The sequence below is a fragment of the Cervus elaphus genome, chromosome X, assembly GCF_910594005.1.
Source record: "Cervus elaphus chromosome X, mCerEla1.1, whole genome shotgun sequence".
Lineage (NCBI taxonomy): Eukaryota > Metazoa > Chordata > Mammalia > Artiodactyla > Cervidae > Cervus > Cervus elaphus.
In genome coordinates, this window is record NC_057848.1 from 84114176 (window position 1) to 84124425 (window position 10250).

The 10250-nt window shown below is 35.8% G+C and overlaps 1 non-coding gene across 1 annotated transcript; it reads right to left on the reverse strand.

Annotated features, from left to right (window-relative positions):
• Positions 1–8282: 8282 nt before the first annotated feature.
• LOC122690953 lies at positions 8283–8389 on the reverse strand. Its single transcript, XR_006340206.1, has one exon. It is a non-coding gene; the product is annotated as a U6 spliceosomal RNA (small nuclear RNA).
• Between the last annotated feature and the right edge of the window lie 1861 nt (positions 8390–10250).

Consider the following 10250-nt stretch of genomic DNA (forward strand, 5'->3'; position numbering starts at 1 on the left):
TTTTGTTATAGTGGGAAAGGTTTATGTATTTTGGCTTGATAAGACTGATTAGATTACTCTATACTAAAAGTATTAATGGGATATTGACAATATGAAGGCTAAATTCTGGTAATATGACCCAAACTGTGTACTTGACATTATCAAGCTGAATTTAAAAAATAAAGACCTTAAAGCAAACGTGTAAGTTATGTTTACATGATAAATAATGTGGTGGATATTGAAAGTTAGCATTTGTGTGCCATATTTTGTGAAAAACTTGAGTTCGGAAGATGAGAAACTTGCTAGAAAAAGGAATGTTGTCTGAGAAACTTAAGTGAAGTGAAAGTCGCTCAGTCATGTCTGACTCTTTGCAACCCCATGGCCTATACAGTCCATGGAATTCTCCAGGTCAGAGTACTGGATTGGTAGCCTTTCCCTTCTCCAGGGGATCTTCCCAACCCAGGGATCAAACCGGGGTCTCCTGCATGGTAGGTGGATTCTTTACCAACTGAGCTATGAGGGAAGCCCATAGAGAAGCCCATAGAGAAACTTAAAGAAATAGAGAAAGCTTAGTCTGGAGAAGAGGTATTTTGAGAAGATAACTTGATGTTTATTTTTAGGAATTCAAATTATACTACTGTATTATAAATTTAGACTTAGTCTGAATTGCTTTAAGAAAATTGGAGCATACATAGAAAAATAGAAGAAAAGTACAGGAAACCAGATTTAAGTTGAGTACAAGAACACATTTCTAAAACCTAGCAATTGAATATTCTGCTTCTCATAGCATGCCATGGGGTCACAGATTTGGACATGAATGAAGCGACTTATTACACATGCATATACCATGTCAGCTTCCTCATTTTCCCTGGAAATGATTTAGCTGAGTTTGGATGACCTTCTGCATATCATGTTGTAGAGGAAATTAGCACATTTGGTGGGTAGCTATTTATTCTGGATCGATTCTTAAAACACTTTTATCTCTAAGATTCTACTAGGAGGAGACCACACTTTTTTCCAAATGTACACTGCCATTCCTGTCTCATAGTCTTAGTTGAACAAAACAACAAATATTTTAGCAATATATAATATTAATGTCAGAAACTACACATAAGCAGAATGTCTTTGACAATACCATGTATCCTAGGTAAAGGTCCAGTTTGAAGGTGTGGCTGTAAGATGAAGAATAGGAAATGAAAGACAGCAGACAAGGAAATTAATCAGGTTAAAGTCTTAAAAGTGGGTAAGTACGTGACAAATACTGTTCCAAAAGAGTATATGAATAATGACCCATGAGTGACTTAAGGACATTAAACTGGTACATTTCAACAGAAAATGTGTCTGAATTCATTTGAAGTCCATTGCTTATGCCTAGAAAACTAAAGTATTATATTTTGACTTTATTGAATATCTCATTTAGCTTTAAGGACATCCTTGTGACTAAGACCTACTGAAAGTAAACCCCACACCCTAGAAGTCATCTACCCAGCTGGGCTTTTCCAGTTAGCACAGCATTTCAGTTGATATTTTACCTGTTTGCCACTTAGAGTCTACAAGGGGGAGAGAGAGTTGAAATTCCAACTGGAGAATCAGCTAAGGTCTTAATAGAAAGTCAGAACTGGAACATGTTTTAGTTGAAATAAGAAGTTGTGTACACCACAGCTCATGAGTTTAACTATATATTTCATAAAACTTTACTGTTTTATATTTTTTCTATCCTTATCATTTCTATACTCCTTAAACCAATGCATCTTCAATGTGGTGTCACTGGTAAACTACTTAGCAAGATTTTATCATGGGACAGTTTCATAATAGTGTGATTTATTTTTATTGTTGGAAAAGAACAACTACACTTCTCAACTTTTTACTGTATATTAAAGTTACTAAAAGATGCATAATGCTGAAATCTCAGAAAAAATAAATAGTTAAATTTTACAATCAGCAAACTAGAAAAAAATAGGATAACTCATGTGATTTGATTATTCCCATTGACTCAACATTTAATTTTCTCTGAATTATCTTCAGAGATGACAAAGTATTGGTATGAATCATGTTGAGCATGAATTCACTTTGTCAAAATACATGGACAGACAATATTCAAGTGCCATTTTATAAATGGCATTATATAAATAAATGAAGCAGCACTGACTAATTACTAAATACTGATTTTAAAATTCTGCTTTGTTTCTTGTAAATATTGTATAGAAAAAGTAATCAAAACTACTTGACATGAAATTAGAGGGTTTATGCTACTTCAGTCATTCATGATACACTGTTTAAAAGCTGAGCTTTTGATTTTAACATATGAGGCTTGAATCTACATGTGAGCAAGTTATTAAATCACTCTGTTCCTCAGTTTCCTAATCTGTTAAATGGTCAAAATAGTAGTACTTAATTCATAGATCTTCATGATAGTTAGATAGATATTCCACTAAAAGCATTTAACAAGGTATGCTAAAATGTAAGCACTCATTAAGTGAGCATTGCCATCATTAATGAACATATCTGTACATTCTGACAGAACCTGTTAAAATTCAGATTGCAGAAATCAATGTTTAAAATTTTCCCCACGTGGGCTTTCTTTCCCACTTCAGATTTAGCTGAAAGAATCTACAGACTAGAGATTGAAAAGGTCTTTTATAGTAAATGACAAGATGTCTACACATTAAAAATTTTGAATTATGATTTAAAAAAGTAAAATTCTACAAATATCTTAAAAATATACATCGACACACACAGTTTAAGAGGAATAAAAGTAATGCTGTGTTCATTCAAACAATCCTGAACTTTTTATTTACCTGCATATGGAACTTAATTTAGAAAACTTACATTATTTTTTTCTATCATATAAATCATATATATATATATTTGTTTCCTAATCCTTGCTTCTTAATTTTTTCCTATTGTTCAAGGCAGTTATTGCAAAAGTATACCTTGTAATTGGGCCCATCAAAACTGACTTGGATTCATTCTCCCAGAGCCTTGATTACTTCTGATAAATTAAGTCTTGCCAAAGAGTTAATGGCTGACAAATTATTAATCTACTGTATTTTCCTGGCAACATACCTCTTTTTACTGGAAGCATTTAGGACATAATCAGAATCATTACCTTGGAACCTCAGTTTCCACATCCATAAAAACATATAAATAAAATCTGTGCTCTTAACAAGATTGCTAAAGATTAAATGAAGTACTTATAAGACTTTGAATATTATGAAGTTATATACACATAGAAAAGGTCATTAACTTACTCAGTTAACAACTATTTATTGTATGGCTGAAATGTGCCAAGTACCATTCTAGGGCCTTGGGATATAAAGGTGAACAAAGATTCCTCCCGCCACTTACAGAGTTTCTAGATTCACAGTGGAAGATTCGCAAGCAATATATAGAATAAGTAAGCCATATAGTCATAAATCATATAGAAAATTAGTGTTATTGAAAAAAAAGAAAAACGGTGTTAAAATAATTAGGATAGGTGATATGAGAAAACTGAACTTGAAGGACTTGAGGAAGTGAGAATCTGACATGACTGAGCGACTGAACTGAGGAAGTGAGTCATGTGGTTATTTGGAGGAAAAGTGTTCCAAGCAGCACGAAAGGCTTTAAGAATAGTGAATGTATGGCGATTACAAAAAAAAAAAAAAAAAAGAGAGAGAGAAAGGAGAGGGAAGCCAATGTGATTACAATAGAGTGAACCAGGGTAAGAAAACAGATAGTGTTAAAGAAATGATATGCATTAAAGATAAGTATTAAATGTATTAAATGATAAGTATTAAAGAAATGATAGCAGGAAAAAAAAAGGCAGCAGCAGAGAAATTAGTGTAGTGATACAGATGAGAGATGAAATTAATGAATAGTGGTCCGATTCTGGATATAATTTTGAGGGTAGTTTCAACAGGTCTTTCAGGCTGATTAGATGCGGGATGTGAGAGAAAGAGAGAAAAAAAAGTGACTTTAAAGTTTTTGGTCTAACGACTGGAAAGATAGACTTAGCATTTAATGAATGATGGAAGATTGAGGATGGAGAAAATTAAGATGTGAAGAAGGTTAGAAATTCAGTTTTAGAGATGAACTATTTGTTAGATACCCAAGTGAAGATGGTGGAAAGGTAGTTGGATATACAAGTTTTAAATTTGGAAGAGATGTTTGGCCTGGAAATATAAATACGGGTAATATTTACATAGAGATTTTATTTTTTAAATATTTATTTACTTGGCTGCACTGGGTCTAAGTAGCACGTGGGGTCTAGTTCCCTGACCAGGAAACTTCAGCTTCTTTGGCGTGAGTGGTTTTGGCATAGACTTGGATTACTGTGATGGTGAATATTTTGCCTTGGAAATGAGCCAAGATTATTCTGTCTTTTTTGAGAATGAACCTCAAGTACTGCATTTTGGACTCTTTTGTTGAATATGAGGATTACTCCATTTCTTCTAAGGGTTTCCTGCCTATGGTAGTAAATAAAAATGGTCATTTGAATTAAATTTGCCCATTCCCATCCATTTTAGTTCATTGATTCCTAAAAAGTTGATGTTCACTCTTGCTGTCATGATCCATTAAATGAAAAAAAAAAAAAAAAAAAAAAAGAAAGAAAAGAAGATTACAAGAAATGGAGAAAGATGTTTAATTTCTGAAGTAGGTGAAAAGAGATGGGATTTTGCACAAAAGTGGAGAGAACTGATGTCAGATAAAAGTATTGGATAGTTCGTCCATGATAACATTTGGGACAGCAGAATATTAATAATTCAGATGAAAGTTCTGACCTTTGGAATTTCAAAACATCTGGAATGCTGTGCAAGAAGTATTTCAGATGGCCTTGCAGCATCACTGAAATCTACCATGTAAAAAACGAGGACAGATCTTCCATTAACTAGTTGTATAAGTTTGGATTTCTGTTTGTTTTTTTTTTTTTATTAGTTGGAGGCTAATTACTTCACAACATTTCAGTGGGTTTTCTCATACATTGATATGAATCAGCCATAGAGTTACACGTATTCCCCATCCCGATCCCCCCTCCCACCTCCCTCTCCACCCGATTCCTCTGGGTCTTCCCAGTGCACAAGGCCCGAGCACTTGTCTCATGCATCCCACCTGGGCTGGTGATCTGTTTCACCATAGATAATATACATGCTGTTCTTTCGAAACATCCCACCCTCACCTTCTCCCACAGAGTTCAAAAGTCTCTTCTGTACTTCTGCGTCTCTTTTTTTGTTTTGCATATAGGGTTATCGTTCACTCTGTATAATGGGCTCCAGTTTCATTCATCTCATTAGAACTGATTCAAATGAATTCTTTTTAACGGCTGAGTAATGTTCCATGGTGTATATGTACCACAGCTTCCTTATCCATTCGTCTGCTGATGGGCATCTAGGTTGCTTCCATGTCCTGGCTTTTATAAACAGTGCTGCGATGAACATTGGGGTGCACGTGTCTCTTTCAGATCTGGTTTCCTCAGTGTGTATGCCCAGAAGTGGGATTGCTGGGTCATATGGCAGTTCTATTTCCAGTTTTTTAAGAAATCTCCACACTGTTTTCCATAGCGGCTGTACTAGTTTGCATTCCCACCAACAGTGTAAGAGGGTTCCCTTTTCTCCACACCCTCTCCAGCATTTATTGCTTGTAGACTTTTGGATAGCAGCCATCCTGACTGGCGTGTAATGGTACCTCATTGTGGTTTTGATTTGCATTTCTCTGATGATGAGTGATGTTGAGCATCTTTTCAGGTGTTTGTTAGCCATCTGTATGTCTTCTTTGGAGAAATGTCTGTTTAGTTCTTTGGCCCATTTTTTGATTGGGTCATTTATTTTTCTGGAGTTGAGCTTCAGGAGTTGCTTGTATATTTTTGAGATTAATCCTTTGTCTGTTTCTTCATTTGCTATTATTTTCTCCCAATCTGAGGGCTGTCTTTTCACCTTACTTATAGTTTCCTTTGTAGTGCAAAAGCTTTTAAGTTTCATTAGGTCCCATTTGTTTATTTTTGCTTTTATTTCCAATATTCTGGGAGGTGGGTCATAGAGGATCTTGCTGTGATTTATGTCGGAGAGTGTTTTGCCTATGTTCTCCTCTAGGAGTTTTATAGTTTCTGGTCTTACATTTAGATCTTTAATCCATTTTGAGTTTATTTTTGTGTATGGTGTTAGAAAGTGTTCTAGTTTCATTCTTTTACAAGTGGTTGACCAGTTTTCCCAGCACCACTTGTTAAAGAGGTTGTCTTTTTTCCATTGTATATCCTTGCCTCCTTTGTCAAAGATAAGGTGTCCATAGGTTCGTGGATTTATCTCTGGGCTTTCTCTTCTGTTCCATTGATCTATATTTCTGTTTTTGTGCCACTACCATACTGTCTTGATGACTGTGGCTTTGTAGTAGAGTCTGAAGTCAGGCAGGTTGATTCCTCCAGTTCCATTCTTCTTTCTCAAGATTATTTTGGCTATTCGAGGTTTTTTGTATTTCCATACAAATTTTGAAATTATTTGTTCTAGTTCTGTGAAAAATACCGTTGGTAGCTTGATAGGGATTGCATTGAATCTATAGATTTTGACAATATTGATTCTTCCAATCCATGAACACGGTATGTTTCTCCATCTGTGTCCTCTTTGATTTCTTTCATCAGTGTTTTATAGTTTTCTATGTATAGGTCTTTTGTTTCTTTAGATAGATATACTCCTAAGTATTTTATTCTTTTTGTTGCAATGGTGAATGGTATTGTTTCCTTAATTTCTCTTTCTCTTTTCTCATTGTTAGTGTATAGGAATGCAAGGGATTTCTGTGTGTTAATTTTATATCCTGCAACTTTACTATATTCATTGATTAGCTCTAGTAATTTTCTGGAAGAGTCTTTAGGGTTTTCTATGTAGAGGATCATGTCATCTGCAAACAGCGAGAGTTTCAATTCTTCTTTTCCTATCTGGATTCCTTTTACTTCTTTTTCTGCTCTGATTGCTGTGGCCAATACTTCCAAAACTAAGTTGAATAGTAGTGGTGAGAGTGGGCACCCTTGTCTTGTTCCTGATTTCAGGGGAAATGCTTTCAATTTTTCACCATTGAGGGTGATGCTTGCTGTGGGTTTGTCATATATAGCTTTTATTATGTTGAGGTATGTTCCTTCTATTCCTGCTTTCTGGAGAGTTTTAATCATAAAAGGATGTTGAATTTTGTCAAAGGCTTTCTCTGCATCTATTGAGATAATCATATGGTTTTTATCTTTCAATTTGTTAATGTGGAGTATTACATTGATTGATTTGCATATATTAAAGAATCCTTGCATTCCTTGGATAAACCCCACTTGGTCATGATGTATAATTTTTTTTTAATATGTTGTTGGATTCCGTTTGCTAGAATGTTGTTAAGGATTTTTGCATCTAAGTTCATCAGTGATATTGGCCTGTAGTTTTCTTTTTTTGTGGCATCTTTGTCTGGTTTTGGAATTAGGGTGATGGTGGCCTCATAGAATGAGTTTGGAAGTTTCCCTTCTTCTGCAATTTTCTGGAAGAGTTGAGTAAGATAGGTGTTAGCTCTTCTCTAAATTTTTGGTAGAATTCAGCTGTGAAGCCATCTGGTCCTGGGCTTTTGTTTGCTGGAAGATTTCTGATTACAGTTTCGATTTCCTTGCTTGTGATGGGTCTGTTAAGATCTTCTATTTCTTCCTGGTTCAGTTTTGGAAAGTTATACTTTTCTAAGAATTTGTCCATTTCATCCAAGTTGTCCATTTTATTGGCATATAGCTGCTGGTAGTAGTCTTTTATGATCCTTTGTATTTCAGAGTTGTCTGTTGTGATCTCTCCATTTTCATTTCTAATTTTGTTAATTTGGTTCTTCTCTCTTTGTTTCTTAATGAGTCTTGCTAATGGTTTGTCAATTTTGTTTATCTTTTCAAAAAACCAGCTTTTATCTTTGTTGATTTTTGCTATGGTCTCTTTAGTTTCTTTTGCATTTATTTCTGCCCTGATTTTTAAGATTTCTTTCCTTCTGCTAACCCTGGGGTTCTTCATTTCTTCCTTCTCTAATTGCTTTAGGTGTAGAGTTAGGTTATTTATTTGCCTGTTTCCTTGTTTCCTGAGGTAAGCCTGTAATGCTATGAACCTTCCCCTTAGCACTGCTTTTACAGCGTCCCATAGGTTTTGGGTTGTTGTGTTTTCAATTTCATTCATTTCTATACATATTTTGGTTTCTTTTTTGATTTCTTCTATGATTTGTTGGTTATTCAGAAGCATGTTTTTTAGCCTCCATATGTTTGAATTTTTAACAATTTTTTTCCTGTAATTGAGATCTAATCTTACTGCACTGTGGTCAGAAAAGATCATTGGAAAAATATGGAACGCTTCACGAATTTGCGTGTCATCCTTGCCCAGGGGCCATGCTAATCTTCTCTGTATCGTTCCAATTTTAGTATATGTGCTGCCGAAGCGAGCACTGGATTCTTGTTTTTAACTGGTTGAGCCTCAGTTTCATCCATAAAATGAACAGAAGTGTCAGTAAGGTACTTTTGCTCTCTAATAATTTTTGATGCTGTAGTGTGCATTAGTCTAGATTTAATAGTTGAAAAACACTCTATTCTCTCTTGAGTCTTTTATCATGAGTTGACTTGGTATATAGCTTCAAGCAAGCCACATGTAAACCAACTACAGTCACTTTTGAAAGAAGGCATGCATTATGGACAGAGAGAGAGTAAGGAGATAAACAGACATAAACACACACACACACTTTGCTTCAGTCCTATCTTATGAGAAAGAGAGAAAAAATGAAGTACAAAGACCAAGAGAATGGGTGAGGGAGAGAGAAAAAAGAGAGAGAGTGAATAGGAATACACAGTAACTTGCTTCCCCTCTCTACTTCATAGTAACTTTGGGTAGATACTTCAGGCAGTTCAGATCCGTCACTCAATTGTGTCTGACTCTGTGACCCCATGGACTGCAGCATGCCAGGCTTTCCCTGTCCATCAACTCCTGGAACTTGCTCAAACTCATGTCCATTGAGTCTGTGATGCCATCAAACCATAACGTCCTCTGTCGTTCTCTAAACCTCCTGCCTTCAATCTTTCCCAGCATCAGGGTCTTTTTGAATGAGTCAGTTCTTTGCATCAGGTGGCCAAAGTATTGGAGTTTCAGCTTCAACATCATTTCCTGCAGTGAACATTCAGGAATGATTTCCATTAGGATTGACTGGTTTGATCTCCTTGTAGTCCAAGGGATTCTCAAGAATCTTCTCCAACACCATAGTTCAAAAGAATCAATTATCCAGTGCCTGGCTTTTTTCTTTTATAGTCCAACTCTCAAATCCATACATGACTACTGGAAAAACCATAGTTTTGACTAGATGGACCTTTGTGGGCAAAGTAATGTCTCTGCTTTTGAATATGCTGTCTAGGTTTGTGATGGCTTTTCTTCCAAGGAGCAAGCATCATTTAATTTCATGGCTGCAGTCACTGTCTGCAGTGATTTGGAGCCCAATAAAATAAAGTCTGACACTATTTCCACTGTCTCCCCATCTATTTGCTATGAAGTGATAGAACTGGATGCCATGATCTTTGTTTTTTACTGTGTTGAGTTTCAAGCCAGCTTTTTCTACTCTTTTCTTTCATCAAAGCCTCATTAATCCTTCTTTGCTTTCTGCCATAAGGGTGGTGTCATCTGTGTATCTGTGGTTATTGATATTTCTTCTGGCAATCTTGATTCCAGTTTGTGCTTCATCCAGCCCAGCATTCCTCATGATGTACTCTGCATATAAGTTAAATAAGCAGGGTGACGATATACAGCTTTGACGTACTCTTTTCCCAGTTTGGAACCAGTCTGTTATTCCATTTCCGGTTCTACCTGTTGCTTCTTGACCTGCATAAAGATTTCTCAGGAGGCAGACAAGGTGGTCCAGGGTTCCCATTTCTTTAAGAATTTCCCACAGTTTGTGGTGATCCACACAGTCAAAGGCTTTGGCATAGGCAATAAAGCAAAAGTAGATATTTTTCTGGAACTCTCTTGCTTTCTCTATGATACAACAGATATTGGCAATTTGATCTCTGGTTCCTCTGACTTCCAAATCCAGCTTGAACATCTCAAGTTCTTGGTTGATGTACTATTGAAGCCTGGCTTGGGAAATTTTGAGAAATACTTTGCTAGTGTGTGATATGAGAGCAATTGTGCAGTACTGTGAACATTCTTTAGCATTGCCCGATTTTGGCAATGGAATGAAAAAAGACATTTTTCAGTCCTGTGGCTACTGCAGAGTTTTCCAAATTTCCTGGCATATTGAGTGCGGCACTTTCACAGCATCATCTTTTA